Source organism: Macaca fascicularis, chromosome 5 (assembly GCF_037993035.2).
Source record: "Macaca fascicularis isolate 582-1 chromosome 5, T2T-MFA8v1.1".
Lineage (NCBI taxonomy): Eukaryota > Metazoa > Chordata > Mammalia > Primates > Cercopithecidae > Macaca > Macaca fascicularis.
Window position 1 is genome coordinate 181,139,042 of NC_088379.1, and position 19,312 is coordinate 181,158,353.

The 19,312-nt window shown below is 37.4% G+C and overlaps 1 long non-coding RNA gene across 1 annotated transcript in view; it reads left to right on the top strand.

The window, feature by feature from the left end:
- The first annotated feature begins 6,445 nt into the window (after window positions 1-6,445).
- Window positions 6,446-19,312, top strand: part of LOC102116902 (uncharacterized) — a 77,900-nt gene continuing 65,033 nt past the window's right edge. Inside the window, exon 1 of the long non-coding RNA XR_010587086.2 lies at window positions 6,446-6,751. This is a non-coding gene — a long non-coding RNA (uncharacterized lncRNA). The remainder of the gene's footprint in view (window positions 6,752-19,312) is intronic.

Here is a 19,312-nt window from a genome sequence, read left to right on the forward strand (position 1 = left end):
TGTAGAAGGATTCAACTAGACTCATACGTCTCACCAAATACAACAATTAACTCAAAATGGATTAGACCTAAATGGAAGAACCAAAACCATAACAAGTCTAGAATAAAACTTAGAAAAAACTCTTCTGCACATTGGCCTAGACACACAGTTTATAACCAAGTCCTCAAAAGCAAATGCAACAAAACAAAAAATAAACAAAGAGGATTTAAACTAAAAAGCTTTGGTACAGCAAAAGCAGCAATCAACAGAGTAAACAGATATCCTACAGAAAAGGGGGAAATATTTACAAAGTCTGCATCTGAAAAAGACTAAGTTGCAGAATCTATAAGGAATTCAAACAAATTAACAAGAAAAACAACCCTGCTAAAAAATGGCAAAGGACATGAACAGATATTTTTCAAAAAAAGACATACAAGCAGCCAACAAACATATTAAAAAATTGTCAACATTACTGATCATCAGAAAAATGCAAATTTAAACCACAATGAGATATCATCTTACCTTAGAATGGCTGTTATTAAAAAGTCAAAAACTTGCAGATGTTGGCATGGATGAGGAGAAAAGGGAATACTTAAATGCTCTTGGTCGGAATGTAAATTAGTACAACCTCTATGGAAAACAGTATGGAGAGTTCTCAAAGAACTAAAAATAGAGCTATCATTCAGTCCAGCAATCCTACTTCTAGGTTTCTACCTAAAGGAAAACAAATCACTGTATTAAAAAAAAAAAAAAAATATATATATATATATATATATATACTCATACATTTGTCACAGCACTACTCTCAATATTAAAGACATGAAATCAACCTAAGTCTCAATCAATGGAGGAATGGATGAAGAAAATGTGGTATATATTTACACCATGGAATACTACTTAGCCAAAAAAAGGAATGAAACTATGTCTTTTGCAGCAATATGGATAGTTGGAGCTGGAGGCCGTTATCCTAAGGGAAATGACTGAGAAACAGAGAGTAAAAAATGGCATGTTTTCACTTATAAGCGGGAACTAAACAATGGGCACACATAAACATACAGATGAATATAACAGGCACTGGGGACTCCAAACATGGGGAGGGGTTGAGGGGTAAGAGTTGAAAAATTACCTATTGAGTACAATGTTCACTATTTGGGTGACGGGTACACTGAGAGCCCAGACTTCACCACAGGGCAATGTATGCATGTAAGGTACTTGCACCTGTATTTCCTAAATATAAATAAAATTATGTACAGTACATGATGCTTTATAATGATAATAAACATCTATGTTACTGCTTTATGTATTAGAAAGCAAAAAGAATTTCAAAAGGGCTTGCTTTAAGGAAGTTAAGTCACTGAATAAACTCTCTGCTTTTCCTTAAAATTATATATATATAAAATATATTGGTGTATATATATAATATATAATTATATATTGTACCCTTGATGGATACACATGCGAAAATCCTCAAAAAATACTAGCAAATGGCATCCAAAAGCACAATAAACATACATAAATGTCATATATAATATATAACGTCATATATATATAATGTGTTACATATGTTTATATAAAAGCACATATATGTATATAAATGTCTTGTATGAGAGATTGGTTGTCAAGAATAAGCTCATGATTAGATACTTTATATTTTTATAATCAGTCAGATTGTTTAGTATATTCCATAAGTGTGTTACATAATAAAACAAATAACATTTTTGTTACAAGAAAATACTTATTTCAAAGAGGTTCTCACCAGTTCTTTGACCACTGGATTAGTTATTGCAAGACAATGGGAAGACTAGCAGTTGTGCCTGTTAAAAAACAAAAGTAGCATTATCTACTGCATTTTTGTTGATTTCCACTAGATGGTACTATTGAATTCAAGATTCAACCTGCTATATATTTTAATGCAGAAATTTGATAAATTACAGAAGACATTTGTATTGTGTTACTTTTACCATCTATGTTAATATTTGAAACCGTATTCAGACTATGTTTATGCATGTTGGAAGTTTTTAAAAAAAATACAACTTTTGGAAATTTGAAAACTTCTTAAGGATCTGGTACAATATTAGATATATTGTATTGTAATTCATAGACATAATCTTTTATTGTGAAACAGTGTTTTTAAAATAATTTTTGCATGTGTTTTAAATTCTGATCATCTTCATTTTCTTTTTCAGGCAAAATGTGGATTTCATTTTTAGTTTATGGAAACAGTAAGAGAAAAATGACATGAAAATATTTTTTTTCCCAAATGTTTCTGTCAGGAAAGATAGCCTCTTGAGCAGGTGTGTTTGTGTGTGAAAATAGACCACCTTCGAGTACATATTTTCACTTCAATTTCCATGAGGCATTATAAACAAAAACAAAAATTAAAAAAACCACTTTTTCAATTAATGAATGATGAGTACAATATGTAGCTAATTGTCTTGATTATGTTAGTGTGTTATTGCAGAATAATAAGGAACTGAACGAACCTGTTTTCCTTTGCTGTATTCCTAACTAAATGCACCCCTGGAAGATATGTTAGGAGTTTTCTAGTCCATCTTCATCATTGTACTAATGAAGAAACTGAGGACTGTGACTGCTTTTTAAACTGTTCTAGAGAAAAAAAGGAAAGATAGGTTCCATCGACTCTGCTGAGTACTCCCTTACTGATTTACAGAGCTTTATCAAATACTTGCTTGAAGAGAATATCCAAAAGCAGGATCAGATTATGATACTCTTCAGGACCATCCTCAACATTTTTCATTAGAAAGGTACACAGTTAAAAAGTAGCATAAAATGGTGTTGGCACTGGAAAATACAAAAGTACCTTGAATTCAATTGAAGGGTGAAAAGCACCAACCGTGGAATCAGGTACAATGAAGTAATGAATTTCAGCTCTGTCACTTACAATCTGTGTAACGTTGGGCACATTCCTGCACCTCTCTGACATTAAATCTTCTTATCTACAAAATGGAGTTTTAAAAACACCTACCACATGAAATTATAGGATATCCTAAATGGAATAACTTAGTAAGCTCTCAATAAATAGTTCTCCCATTGCCTCATTAAGAAATCATTTTTAAAATGGGAACTATGTTAAAACCCAATTTAAGGCATAGATCAGCGATATTTGATGGCATGAATCTATTTTGGGACTAAATTGTGTTCTAACCCTCCAAATGATCAATTCTAAGTAATTCCTTGGTTGTAGATTTGTCAAGCCCGTTTAGCTGATTGCACAGACATGGCCAGAGTCAAGATGACAGGAACCCACAGACTATAGAAATCAACAATAATATGTAGAAAAATCACGGGCAACAAAAATGCACTATTTTTAGAGATTGTACAACTGCTCTAGAGTGAAGTTGTCTTGATAGGACTCAGCATAGTGCAACAGAACAGAATTACACAGGGTACCACTTTCCATTACACCCCATTATTCATCTGTTTTCGAGGACTTATGCTAACATTGTTCTGTTACGGATGTAAACATTGATGTATTCTGAAACTGTTAACTGTGAGCATTTATATGCTTGCATTGCTTTCTCTTCATTTCTTTTGTATTCCAGCAGATGTCAGTCATTCCCTTTAAATAATCTCCATTTAGTCTCACCTGCCTATGACCAGCTGAAGGGAAATCACCTTTAGTTATGTCAAAGTGACATGTTTGTTGAAGTGTAACAATAATAATGCTCCCTATTAACCTATCAGGGACTTGAGCCATTTTGCATTCAAACAATGATGAATTTTTATTTTCTCATTTAATTATTTAAAAAATCTCCATCTCAGTTTCCAAAATGTGTAACTAGAAAATAAATGAGAAACCAGAGAAGACATGCAGAGAATTTAAATTTGCAGTTGTGGTAAAATAATCTGCACTTGCATATGAGAAGACAAATCACTCCTTGATGTCAATGTAAGGTTATGATTTTACTGATAGTTTAGAATTTAAAAATGTCATATAGTGTGGTATATATTCATGCAGATGCACATGAAACAATGTGCTTTTTAATCATTCCTGCTACAATCATAAACAATCATTATATCTAGCCATTGATCCTAGCACAGAGCTTGTCAGGTAAGGGCAGATTTTATAAAACCTGGGTAAAACAAGCTTACTTTTCATAAATTGAGTTTTTTTTTTTTTCTAAAAGTGAGAGAGTACCTTTTTAAAGAAAATATAGTAAATGCAAAAGTCAAAGAATCCTTAGATGTTTCTCAAACTATCTTTGCGTTTGAAATCTACTTTCTCCTTTTAATAGGAATTAATGATTTATCCACAAAGAGTATGTTCCTTACAAGGGAACAGTATTACCAGTTTTTCTCAACAAATCTCCAATTCACTGTGGGAAAACTGATGATGTCTCTTCATTTCTGTTTTGTGATTCTCATATTTCAAATCAGTTCATTGAAACAGTTTGACTGAGTGCTGTATTTTAGTATAGGAATTTCTGCTCATATCTGGTGGCTCTTGCTGAAGGAGGGACACAGAGCTAGAATGCTTGTCAGGGATCCCACCTTAACCTGCTTCTGCCCCTTAGATAGAACCTCATTGTCTACAGGCCATTTGCAACCAGGTGAAATAAAAATTACCGTGTTTCTCTTTATTTTATTTTTTGAAGATTTTTTGACTTCTTATATAATCTACATACCTTTTAAATACAAAAGCTAGTTTTGAGGAATGTATATTAAACAATAGTTATTTGTCAGGACAAAAGATACCATACTAGAGAAAAGCTAGGAAAAGAAGAAACACAGTTTCATACTGAACAACTATTTAATAACTTTAAGAAAAAGAGTACAGTTTAATATTTGAGAAGGGAAATATGCTATCATTTTGTAAAGCTTGTATGCAGAAAACTATTGGTTTTCTAACCTAATGGTAGTTTCTATACTAGATTTAAAACTTTTTATACTAGGCCTTTTCCTCAAAAACTAATGTAAAACCTTAAATGTTACATTATCAATGCATATATAGGAATGCATATATAGGAATTTACAAAGTAAAAGAAGAGAGCAATACTCATGTCTGTCATTGGTTCACACACTGTACCCTTTAGAAGTGACTGAGAGTGTGGTAGCTCACTCCTGTAATCCCAACACTTTGGGAGGCTGAGGCAGGTGGACCACCTGAGGTCAGGAGTTCCAGACCAGCCTGGCCAACACGGCAAAACCCCTTCTCTACCAAAAATACAAAAATTAGTCAGGTGTTTTGGCAGACACCTGTAATCCCAGCTACTCGGGAGGCTGAGGCAGGAGAATCGCTTGAGCCTGGGAGACGGAAGTTTCAGTGAGTGGAGATCGCACCACTGCACTCCAGTCTGGGCGACAGAACAAGACTCCATCTCAAAAAAAAAAAAAGAAAAAAAAAAAGAAGTGACTGAGTACTCAGTTATCCAGCTTTTAGGGCAAAGTGATCAAATGATAATAGAAAGGAAGAGACAAGAGAAGGATTTTACAAATACAGATAGTAATGATGGTCCAGAGACATGATGGAAATCGCAGGATGAAGCAGAGAAGGGAGCTCTGTGTGTTCCCTGGGTGGAGATTGTACTAATGAGCTGCTCACATTTGAGAAACACAGATTGATGAGCTTCTCTGGCAATTGCTATGCAGCAATATTCCCATAAGAAGTCACAGTAGTTATCACAGTATCAGAGCACCATAAAATAAACACATTGCTTTTTCCATAAACTTGAATATTTCATGTTAGAGATGAGTACAATGGAGGCAAATGAATCCTCTCCTTCCCATTTTCTCACATCCCTACTTTTAAAGATTGTCAGGTATTCAATCATTGTCATAGTTGTGTGAGACTTTAGGTCCCTATAGTTTATCATTTTCTAGTAATGTTTTTGAAATGCAATAATTTAAAGATCTCTCAACTCTTGGATTTACATTACAAATGCTGGTGACACAAAAATTTCATTCAAATTAGTCTAGACCGTGAAGTGTGGACTTTTTGCATGTTATATTATAAATTTGAAATTGAAACACTGTCCTGGTCTTTGTTTAAAGAATTTAAAACTAGTTTTTAAATATTATAAGTTTTTCTCTTGCAAACGTTTTACAACTGTAGTTTATAGTTCTGAGGACTGAAAGTGTAGGAGATTTGCTTAAAACAAGAATGGAGATCAGAACTAGGGTGTCTACTGTATTCAACATTTTTCAAAATTCGCTCTGCCATCTGTCAAGAGCTGAGCTGAGCTGGAGAGAGCTGAGATACCCGTGGTTGGAGTGGTCAATTAAGACAACAAGCCAAAGTGAAAGTAACAGCCAAGCCTTTAATGACTTTCTAAGGTAGTAGAATAGGCAAGAGAAAAAAGCTTAACCCTTTTCATGTTCCTTTTTTCTCCACAGAATGGCACTGGGTGAAGGTCCAATGTATCAGTGCACACTGGGGAGCGGGGCGGGGAATTATCTCACCACCTACGGGAGCCTGAACAAAAGGCTCTGACCATTTTATGGACCCAGGGGTGGGGATTGGGGTGAGCTGGAGAGGGGAGGACTAGGTGTGGGAAACAGTGAATACTGAGTCAGAGTGAAAAAAGAGTCTTCAAGTGTCCTCCCCAGTGAGAAGACCTCCGCAGAATGCCCCGATGATGAGACCTCCTCTCTCTGAATGCAGGGAGGGCTGGAGATGCAGATATGCATAAGCGCATGGTGCTGAGGATGGAGTGACTGAGTCCTTGACTGCAGCTCCCTTCAGAGATTGCAGTTTCCTGGCTGCACACAGTCTGGTGTGGGGAGGACAACTTTTGCCTGTGAAGCCTGCCAGGTAAATCCTTTGCAATTGTCTGTGGTCGGGCTTGAAAGGTCGTTATACGCTTTTGGCTCGGAGCTGGACTCCTCACCACTGTCTCATTTCAGGCCTCCATCACCTCATTTTGGGATTATTAGAGGTGCTTTTATCCATGCTCTCCACTTCTCTGAAGTTTTTTTTTCCAGCATGATCCATCATGCTCTTGATTGCCAGATTGCTTGCTTCTAAATCACTAGATCACTAAATCACTAAATCGTTCCTCTACTGTGGAATCTAGTATGTATTATTTTTATATCAAACTCAAACCACTCAGGTGAGCATGCAAGGCCTTTGTTTGATGGGCTTCAGTTTATTTATCCATATTTTACTGCTTCTCACAAAGCTTTCTCGGATTTTTCTCAGCCGATGATGCTCTATCAGCTTGTCCAACCCAAGGCCCATGGCCACATGCGGCCTAGGGTGGCTTTGAATGCGGCTCAACACAAATTTGTTAACTTTCTTAAAACATTATGAGATTTTTTTGCTGTTTTGTTTTTTAGATCATCAGCTATCGTTAGTGTATTTTATGTTGGCCCAAGACAATTTTTCTTCTTCCAATGTGTTACGCAGAAGCCAAAAGATTGGACACCCCTGCTCTATGTCTTTTGTACATGACAGTTCCTTCTCAGCTCTAGCCTTTCATACTGTTCTTAGAACATCTTTGACTGTCATCTCTAGCTATCAACCTATTCTTTTTCTTTTCAAACTCAGCTAAAGACATTGTCTCTGTGCAGCCACTGCCCTGCCCTCACACCCATTCTTTTTGCTGTTGTTCTTGCTGGTTCATGAATTCTTCAGCCCCTACTTCATTGATTTTGTCTATCACACTACTAAAGTATAAATACTTGTTCAACATACAACTTCGAATTCATCTCTAGTTATTTATTTTTTCTTGAAAAAAGGGTTCAATGGTATGCCCATCTAATTTTTAGGTATTGCATCCTTCTTCATCAGGTATTATATTCTGTGTTTCCTAGGTGTCAGGCAGAATACTTGGTATTTTCATTTATGTCATATAATTTAATTTTCACAAAGGCTCATGAATCATGCAATATTTATCATGACGTATACAAGACAAAAATTAATCTCAGAGAGTTGGAGTAATTTTGTCATGCGTAAAAAACCAGTACACTGGCAGTCATGAGATCTTTCTTGTGCCAATGTCCATGCTTATTTCTTCTACAAGATGCTGCCATTATACTGGAAACACAATAGTGACAGGATCAATGAATGAGATTCAATGCTACTTTATGTTTATATATTCTCTACCTCAAGAAAAAGGGTATCTACACAGCATCATTAGTAAAGTTATTAACTCTAAGTTTTTGTTGTTAAAAAAATTGATATTGGGTGAAGGTGTTATTAGCATTAAAGGCAGGGAGTCAGAGACACAGGTCTTTTATTTGGAATCTTGAGATTTCATCTAAGAAATCCTGCCCTTTTGGTGTGACCTGGTTGAGATGCCACAACCCTTGAGTGTTGGCCTCCTCACTTGGCAGATGAGATGATCAGATTGCTGATTTCTGAAGTCCATGTTGGCGATGGTGGAGGCTAGATTCTATACCTTTTTTCAATTACTGCACTCCGAGTTTGTTTTATACAATGTACTCAATTCTTCCTCCCCAATATAAACTGTATATAGTTACTTCCCATCATGATGTCGTCCTTCTGTTAGAGATAACTAGAATATGACACTTTTTCTCTGTTTTCCGTCATATGGTTTAGAGTGCCATGTCTTTGCTTCTGAATTTCTTTTAAAAGGTGACATTACAGTATTAGTATCTTTATTAAAAAAAAATCTAACCTGAGCATCATTATTTATTGGTCATTCTTAAAGTCATAGTTGTCATAATTTATGGAGTCAAATAAACAAATTTCCATCTCTTCAGGTCCTGGACATATTTTTAAACATATTAATGCTATTATTACCATTGTTATTTAAAATGTGTTAAAACATTATCTTCATAGCAGATATCATACACAAATACTCAGGAACATACTTCATTAGAGGTAGAAATTAGAACAAAGTTATAGCCCTCTTTCCCCAGCCCAACAAGAAGAGGAAAGAGAAACAGAATGTACTAATTATGTTATGATGCAAGTAATACAATTCTGTCCTAGAATGTGAGTTGTGTATGAACTTCAAAGTATGCACTAGTGAAAGTCAAAACCAAATTAGTAAATTCATTTTAGTATATTTCCCACTATTTGTTGAGTGTATGTTTTAAAACATTGATTTTTTTCCGTGACTGTTTTTTAGTCCTGAGAAAGGGAAATGATGCAGGAGGACATGGTGAGAAAAGTTAAAGGAAACAATGGGCTGAGTCACAGTGCGAGGCTCTGTTTCACAGATTCCCATGTACAGCAAAAATGCTTGTAGAGGGAGTTGAGAGGGAAAGAAGTCCAAGCTGTTTTCAAAAATATGATAGTAGCCAAGAAGAACGTTTGAATTTTAAAAAGCAAAATGAATGTCCACGTCATTACATACTGCCCCATTTCCTTGAATTATGGCCGTGTGAAATTGATTTCTGTGTAGATTGGATTCACTGGCAGTTTCCTTTCCTACAAAGTCCCACAGTTCCCTTTCCTTTCCTTTCCTTAAAAAGCAAAGGTACCCCTTGGATTTATTATAACTCACAATGTCCATCCTAGTAACGGGAACCAGTCTGACATGGTGTTTGATTTGCTGAACTTAGGTGGGCTTCTGAGACCTCCCCACTTTCTTCTCTGACGTGCACATTTCTGATAAGAGAGGCAGGCACTGCTTTAAAACAATGTAGCCTGAGTTTACACTGGCAGGTGGCTTTTCCTCACTGGTTTGGAAACACAGCTGCACATTCTGTTTACGAGGGTTTTCCACCATCAAGTCTCTGAAATTTTAATCTGGCTAACAAGCATTTCTACTGATGATAAAGTGAAAACTTCCCTCTGCTATAAATGAAAAGAGGCTTTCTTCTTGGGAATCTAGATTTTGACAAACTTATTTCTTTTTTTTCTATTGCTAACCTTCTCTCCTTTTTGCATATGGATCTTGTTAGGAAAAATCATAACATTGGGGATATTTATTTTCTAATAAATATGGTAACCGTCATGCAAAAATGTAGAGTTTTAAAATAAACCTCCTCCCAGTCATTTGTTGGTGATTACGGCGACTTACAAGCAAGGCTGCCTATCCACATTGGTTAAATCTACCATCAAGAAGGAAACAGATGTAACCAGGCATTTTCTTATTAATGTGTCAATGCTTTCTTACTAAACTTCTTAATTCTTTCTAGGAAAAGAGAGAAATGACTGTGGTTTTAACCAGTAAATATATTATTGTTTGCAAACCTGCCGCTAACCTTAGCAGGATCTGGAGCAAAAGTACAAATGTAAACCCCATAATATTTGGCTAAATATCTAGCAATTATAAATCAAGCTAACAAAGTTTGAAAAATCTGTCCTGTTTTCCTATCTTAACACACTTCTTTTCATGATGACTTGGAAGTACAGGTTTGAATTCAAACTTCCTGGACCATTCCAAGTCCTGAGTTGGGATGTGCTGGTAGGCTTGGAGCTGACCTCAGGCATATGACTTGACATTTTCCTTTCCCACCCTCAGCTCTGCCCCTCGCCGTGAGAGGCCCCACATGCACAGGTGTGGACGCCCAGCCTGGATGCATTTCTTTCTTTCTTTCTTTCTTTTTTGAGGTAGAGTCCGCTCTATCACCCAGGCTGGAGTGCAATGGCATGATCTTGGCTCACCACAGCCTCTGCCTCCTGGGTTCAAGCGATTCTCTTGCTTCACCCTCCTGAGTAGCTGGGATTATGGGCATGTGCCGCCACTCCTGGCTAATTTTGTATTTTTAGTAGAGAAGGGGTTTCTCCATGTTGGTCAGGCTGCTCTTGAACTCTCGACCTCAGGTAATCCAGCTGCCTTGACCTCCCAAAGTGCTGGAATTACAGGTGTGAGCCACCGTGCCTGGCCACCTGGATGCATTTCTAAGCTCCATCCATCCCCCCCTCATTCAACAAACAGCGGCTGCTTGGCAACCCCTAGGGCCTAAGATTACAGACACCTAGGCACACTCACGCTTGTGAGGAAGAGTCTAAAACAATCCTGGAAACAGGCTTAGAGCTATGTGGGTAAGGGGTTGGGGGACTGGTATATCTATAGCAAAGTCTTGAAGGGTTAGTGTGGGCTCCATAGGGGGAGGGGATAATATCTCCTTGGTCATATGAGCTCCTCAGTTCTTGTGAAGACATGGCCAAGGAAACACAGAGCCCAGGACAGGGTACTGGTTTCTTGAATCCTTATTAATTGAATCACAGTCTGTGTTGAGAATAGTTGGCAATACACAAAAACAAAGCAACAGTCATAAGGTAAGGGTGCTGCTTAAATTTACTTTTAATTTGGGAATCTAAATGAAATAGACATAATAGATGGCTACACAAACGATGTAATTTAGGGGCAAGATATCTTGTCCCAGATATCAATTCCATCTGCAGGCCACATTCAGCTTTCAAATTAAGTACTGCTTTTGAGGCTCTGGCACACAAAGTAGAGAATTTTTTTTTAGATATTGCCTCTATATCCTTACTAACAATCCTTCCTCAACACACAATTATGGGGCATGTGTATTGTGCCAGGCATCATGCTGGGGGCTGGGCAGTTCACCAAAGGGATAAAAGAGAACAGATCTCATTCTCAAGGTGTTCCGTATTTAAGGACATAATCTGATGGCTTATGGTAAGTGCTAATAAAGAAACATTTAAGACACTTTGGTATCTGAAAGAATTGAACAAATTTCTGGATGCAGGATAATGCAATGGTTAGATGGATGGGCTTTGCATTCAGAGATCTGTTTAATTCCCAATTCTACCACTTACTAGTTTAAGTTACTTAGTCATAAGGCTTAATTTATTTTATCTGGGAAGCAGACTGTATTGAGAAAACACATATATTAGTGTAGTCCTTACTATGTGCAAGCACTTTGGATGTAATGACAATAACATTATGAGGAACTATTATTAGCTCCATTGTACAGAGGGAACTGAAAGCACAGGGAGATTACTTAAGGTACCGAAGGCACCTTATTCATAGGGAATAATAGAACTAAGATGACAACCCAAGTAGTTTGACTCCAGCATCTCTAATTTTAACCACTATTCTTTACTTCCTTCTAAGAAAAAAGTACATTTCCTGACACATAGTAAGAGCACATTACACCAGTATTATAACTGTTGTTAGTGACTATACCTTGATAAAGGCAAGGCAAGCAGGTAAGGAAAGGTTTCACATCAGCAGTAATGGGTAGGTTGAGCTTGAAGGAGGCATGGGAAGACCAAACCATTTCAGGGAGAAGAAGCTATATACAAAGGTCAGAAGAGAAGGTGATATTGACGGGAGATTGGGACTAGAGTGGATATTAGGGAGTTGTGGCAAATGGGGCTAAATCATATATATATATACACCGAACTAAGGAATTTGGTTTTTATTGGGTAAAGGATGGAGGAGTGGGTAGATAGCCAAATTTTAACCAGGAGAATATTGTTAGGTGACTTTATACTAATCTGATAATTTGTCAATAATAACAGAAGATAACTTTAATGATCTGCAACTCATGAATATAGGAACCAGTTACTTCTAAAGACTGAGAGTGCTGTTTGCAGTCTAGAAACCAACCTTCCAATTGTAGGGAAACAAAAAAAGGCTTCAGCTGATAGGCTGATTGCATCTTTGATCAAGTAACTATAAAGAAAATGCACCGGGCATTTGCTGCTATAGTATTATCTCCTTTGTGCAAAGTTTCTTTGCTTTGGAACCCCCAAATTCAGATATTATCACAAGGATGAACTACTGTGTTTGTATCTGTTTGGACTTTTATCTTTTCCCATTTTGAAATATATTAAAAATAAATTCCATATAATATTTAAATGGACTTGCTGTAGATGCAAGTTCTTAAGAATGCAATTCTTGATATAACATCGTCAAATATTTTTCTTTTTTTCTTTTTTTTTTTATTATTATATTTTAAGTTCTAGGGGATCGTCAAATATTTTTGAGGGTACTATAAGTGCAAGTTAGTGTACTAAGTATTGAAGGGGGAAGATATAAAGATAAAAGGCTAAGTTAATTAGCCATGTCATGTAATTATGCAATTTTTACAATTCAAATGAGTTCTCTGTACTCTGTCCTTATTTTCTGCTTAGCTCAGACTCATTCTTATTTTAATAATCCTGAAAAATAGCTTCCCAGTCTTTCCAAGTATCTATTACCTCTGCTCTCTCCCATGTCTAATGTAAAGCTAAATTGTTTGTTTAACAATTGTGACTGAACTCAATGGATTTGTATAACTGTGTAAAGCTGGTCCAACTATTTCCCTAAGGGCATGTATCACAACATGAACTTTTTGGCAGAGTCTGTGTAGTGCTACTGTTAAGACCGTGTTTTGATTTTTAGAATACTGTAGTTCATAAGTCTTGGTATATTATAGAATGAGTTTTAAAAATTCTCATTTTTCTCATGTTAAATTTCTCACTGAGAGGTTCCAAATTAGAATTCTAAATTTATGTGCTTCAAATAGTAAACATATGTAACTCTAATATGTATGAACACTATGTGTTTGCATGTGTGACAATAATAGTGAGAGAAAAATATTGGGGAGAAAAATCTGGAGAGAAAACTATTGGTTCAGCAATTTTGACCGAACTGGCTTATAAAACCAATTCACTCCCTCTCCCACCAAAGAATGAGTGAGTTTTTGAGACTCAGTTCTTGTCTCTCATCTTCTTTGACACCTCCCCTGAATGCTTATCTTATGGTCCTACTGTTTTATATTCAGTCAGTAAACAGCAATGACTGATTATTCTTAATAAAGTCCATTATTTCTTTGACTGAATTAATTTTATCGGCTATTATAGTGTGCATAGTTACAGTATATTTGTGTATTTTATACTCTAAAGACAATGAAAGCCCTATGATAAGCATCCTACACATCTACATCCTGGTATAGGGGTACCCAATCCTTGGGCCAGGGACCAGTCCACGGCCTGTCAGGAACTGGGCTGCAGAGCAGGAGGTGAGTGGCAGGTGAGTGAGGGAAGTTCATCTGTATTTACACCTGCTCTCCACTGCTTGCATTCCCGCCTGAGCTCCATCTCCTGTCAGATCGGCACTGGCATTAGATTTTCATAAGCATGGACACCCTCCTGTGACCTGTGCATGTAAAGGATCTAAGTTGCATGCTCCTTATGAGAATCTAATGCCTGATGATCTGTCATTGTCTCCCATCACCCCCATATGGGACCATCTAGTTGCTGGAAAACAAACCCAGACCTCCTACTGATTGTACGTTATGGTGAGCTGTATAATTATTTCATTATATATTAGAATGTAATAATAATATAAATAAAGTGCACAATAAATGTAATGTGCTTGAATCATCGTGAAACCATCCCCCACCACTGGTCTACGGAAAAATTGTCTTCCATGAAACTGGCCCCCGGTGTCAAAAAGGTTGGGGACCACTGTTCTGGTATACCTTACAGTCAAATAATACTCTTCTGGGCTGGTTAAACTTAAAGAGAAGTGTAGTTTTTGATGAAGAAGAAAGACATTTCATTTAGCTAAATAATATGATGAAACGTACATTTGATCACACAAAAGATTATGGCTCATTCAAGAGTTACTTGTGTGCATATTTGAAATAATGGGTTACAATTTTTAGATTAAATAAAGAATGGAGACCAGAGATTGATCTCCTGAGAGAACAGGAAAGCATTAAAGAGCTTAAGGTCAGGAGAGATTCAAGAGCAATTTTGGTGGGAATAAGGGGTGCCAGAATTAGAAGGAGATGAGGTTCTTTGTAAAGTATGTAATCTCAGAATATGGTGTTTTAGAAGGAGATGCTGAAGATGACATGTTATCCTATGTGACATCTGAGTGGCATGGATATGATGGGAACCAATGTAGAAGAATGTGGCACTGAGATCTGCCTGGACTATGCACATGAACGTAGAAGTCACTGAGAAGAATCCTAAGAAAGGAAAAACAAAAATACACCAGGGTCTTAGCCCACAGGAAATCTAGTAGAGCTTCAGTGAAGGCATATTGATCCAACATCTTGAAACAAGTCTGAAAATGGGATACAGTACAAGGAAAAGCACTGAGAGTTTGGAGGATGTGGGTGAATTTGTAACTTCTTTCTGAGAGAATTTGAAAAGGAGAGAAGGGTCAATAGGAAAAAGTTGTGTTTTACACAACTGAATTGGTAAAGGGTATGTGTTTTTTGTTTGTTTGTTTGTTTTGTTTTTTGTTTGCGACCGAGTCTCACTCTGTTGCCCAGGCTGGAGTGCAGTGGTGCAATCTTGTCTTACTGCAACCTCCGCCTCCAGGGTTGGAGATTCTCCTGCCTCAGCCTCCCTAGTAGCTGGGACTAGAGGCCCGCGCCACCACACCCAGCTAATTTTTGTATTTTTAGTAGAGACAAGGTTTCACCATATTGGCCAGGATGGTCTCAAATTCCTGTCCTCATGTTCTGCCCACCTTGGCCTCCCAAAGTGCTGGGATTACAGGCATGAGCCACTGTGCCTGCTTGGGTATGTGTTTTAATAGATGAAAGTTTGGAAAATGAAAGATTTGGCCGGGCATGGTGGCTTATGACTGTAATCCCAGCATTTTGGGAGTCCAAGGCAGGCAGATCACCTGAGGTCAGGAGTTCGAGACCAGCCTGGCCAACATGGCAAAACCATGTCTCTACTAAAAATACAAAAATTAGCCAGGTGTGGTGGCGGGCACCTGTAATCCCAGCAGCTTGGGAGGCTGAGGCAGAATAATCAGTTCAACCTGGGAGGCGGAGGTTGCAGTGAGTCAAGATCGCTCACTGGGTGACAGATTCAGACCCTGTCTCAAAAGAAAAGAAAAAAAAGAAAAAGAAAAACGGGAAATGAAGAAAATGAAGGATTTTTCCTTGATAGTTTAACAAGGTTAAGGAAAGTAGAGAAGAAATGGCTAAAAGATAGAAGCAGGTCAGGTAGAAGTGGCTTAAGGAAGAATTGAATTGGCTTTCAATGAAAGCCGTAATTTTTTACATTGGTTGGTGAGTGACTCAAGACCCAGGAGTGAGGAAAAAAGAAAACGATGAGGGGTAAAGTGGAGGAATGCTGTAACCATAGGGAAGTGGCTGGGTGAAGAATCAACCTATACATCATTTCAGTTGGGAGAAGTCTTGCTGGAGAAACACAGAACACATTAGTCTTTCTTGCCGTGAGGTCTCATACCAAAACAAAGAGCTAACATTGCAGAGATACTACATACCTGATATTGTGCTATCTCTTTGCATTCAGTACTTTTTTAAATCCTCTTCAGAAACATTATTATCCATATTATTAAGATGAGGGCTCTGTTTCTTAAAAGTGACGTGATTTGCCCAAAATTACAAGTAGTAAGGTCTGGAATTTGTACATAGGTGGGTCTCATTCCAGAGTCCCAACACTATATCACTATAGTACGTATGCTGTCGCTTCCAAGATGGCATTAATGGGAATAAATATCATCATGTCACTCTGCTCCTTATAATCCTTTATTAGATTTCTATTGCCTGTTGGATACAATTCAACTTGTTCTTGTTACGTAATGCCCATAAGGGTTGGGACTTGCCTACCTGCAAAGATTCATTTCTATAGCTCCACCTTCCCATCGAACCTCAGCTACGCAATCTACCTGCTGTTGAAAGTGCCAAAGGGCCTCCTTGCCTGTGTACACCATGTCTTCCTTTCTCTTCTGCAATATTTCTCTCCCTACATCTTGCCCTTTTCCCAGCCACTCCCTTTTCCACCAAACAGTGAGTGAGTTTTTTTGAGACTCGGTTCCATTCTTTCACCTTCTTTGACACATTCCCTGAAAGCTTATCTAACAGTACTACTGCTTTGTATTCATTCATTCAACAAATATTTATCAGATTCCTACTGAGGACATAATAGTGAATGACAAAAGAACTTTGATCATGCAAATCTTACATGTGGTGAACTCAAGGTAAAATATTATCTATAATCTAACAAGATTTCCTGTAGAATTGAGCATGGTAATAAGACACAAAGCTGTGATGTAGGGTTGGGGATGGGACAAGAAGAAGAGAGCTATTTTAAATAAGAAGGTCAAAAAACTTTTCTCCAATGAGATCACATCGATTAAAGACCTTTAGTGAAGAGGGGAAGTGAGCTATGAGGAGACCTGGGAAGAGAATATTCCAGACAAATGAGAACAGAAAAATCAAAAGCCCCGAGGAGGAAACAAATTTGATATATTGGAAGAAAGGAAGAAGATCCATGCTGCCAAGAAGAGGGGTGGGAAAGATATGCAGAGGCCAGGTCCTGTGGGACTGTAGATCTCAACCCCAGCTGCATGTCTAAATTACCCAGGGAGCTTAAGAAACCACTGATGCTGAGACAGACCCCGCCTAAGCAATACAGGTTTAACTGAAGGGGTCCTTGCCAGGCAATTTTTAAAACATTTCTCAGTAAGAAATATTTCTGCTATTGAAAGACACCATCAGGGGGTTCGTTCTTCAGGTTTCAGGATACTTTACAAAGAAGGAATAAGTAAGAGGAAATTTCTCTACTTTTTATGAAGATCTTCTGGGTTCTCAATTGTGAATTTTACGTTCAACTTCACAACTATCACGTGAATACATTCTCACTGTTAAAAAAATCGGAAAAAAGTAGATAAATCCAAAGGCCTCCTGAACTATCTGTAATCCTTCACACAGCTAACAATGGTTATTAGTTGGACATTTAACGTTTTTGTCACTTTTTATGCGACACACGTGTTTATTCTTCTGCTGCAACTTGCTTTAAGAAAACCTGCTAATAGTCTTTGAGATATTTCAGTGCTGGTACACTTCAGAAATAAGAATTTCAGGGGCACAGAAGATGTTCATTTAAAATTTTAATAGATATTGTCAAGCCACCTTCAATTGATTTTACCAAATTATGTTCCTGTCAGCATTGTGAGTTAATACTAGTTTCCCCACACTCTAGTAGATACTTGATTTTATTGCATCTGAAAATGTGTCACTATGATACATAAAACAGTACTCAATTTTATTACTGGTTAATTTTCACTTACCCAACATTCAGAATATGTCCTCTTCTGTGAATTGCCCATTTACATACTTTGCCCTCTTATGTTTATCTTTTTTGTTGTTTTATTTGTACCGTTTCGTTACATATTCTAAATTTAATCTTTAGCGGTTACATACATTGCAAATATTTTCTTCCAGTCCATCGTTTGCCCTTTAACTTATGGAGATTTTTGTCATACAAGATCAGTTATAATGTCACATTGAGGGCAAGTCCTGAGCTCAGGTAGAGACAGGTACAGAGAGCTGTCTGTGGGTGTCTGGATTGCAGTGTTAGGCAAAGTACATATCAGGAAAAGTAGATACAATAGAATTATAATTTGTAAAGTAAAATTTGTTCCTTGTTCCATAAAGGTTAAGCCTCTCAAATTTTTGAAAAATCCTTGGCATCTGCGTATATTAGAGCACACCTCAAAGACGAGGAAATTCACCTGACTTAGGTGACTATAGAAGATTTTAAAAGGTTTAACACTTCCTAAATGATATCATAAAAGAAGATGTAAATGATGAATGCTGAGTATTTACCCAAATTTGTTGAACTGGATTATGAGAATCAGAAATTATTTTCATCCTGTGCTTCAGAGAGTCTTAATTCTATAAAAATACCATTTTCATCACTGGGTGACTTCCAACTACGATGCCTTTGTAAAGCCAAACAGATTGCAAAGTGGTAAAGTCCTACAAACAGTTAAAATACTGTAAGTGTTATGAAACAAAAGTTCTGAATTCAAGAAGCTGTGAAATACTATATTCAAAGCTGTAGCCTGTGACATCCAACTGGGGAGGTGACTTAAAATAGTGTGGTTAGGAAAGGTAGCTGCAATGTTAACTAATGTGTTTTTTTGTTTACAGTATTTTATTCCTCCATTTAGCCCTTTCCAATTGAATACATTGAGTACAGTGAAAGTATAAACAACAGGATTAAATTATTGGCTTTTATGCTTCAGAAGTCTGCCTCTCAGGGACTGAAATAACAGATTTGGGAGAATCTAATAAGGAAAAGTAAAATTCACGAAACATCTCCTCCCATCCCAGACTAGAAAGACTCCTCTAAATTTGACAGGAGGAGAGCAGGAAGAAATGTAATGAAAGGATTGTCAGTGGGCTTTGAAATGAGCCTAGTGAACCTGGAGGGATTGTGCAGAACAGAGTGACAACTAGGATCCTCCTGCCTCCACCACAAGCATCAGCCATTGTCAGGGCCCCAGGGCAGCCTAGAAGCCCAGGCAAGTCCCAGAGGCCCTGCTGCCTGTTGGCTGAGCACCGCCCCACATCCTGGCATGCTGTGGTGAAAGGACAGCACTATGAAAAGAGGCCATAATCCTGTCTACATGGCAATAACCCCTGCTAACATCTTTGTGTTTTGTATCCACCTATCATTCCATCTTGGCAGCACATACAGATTTCAATAGTATAT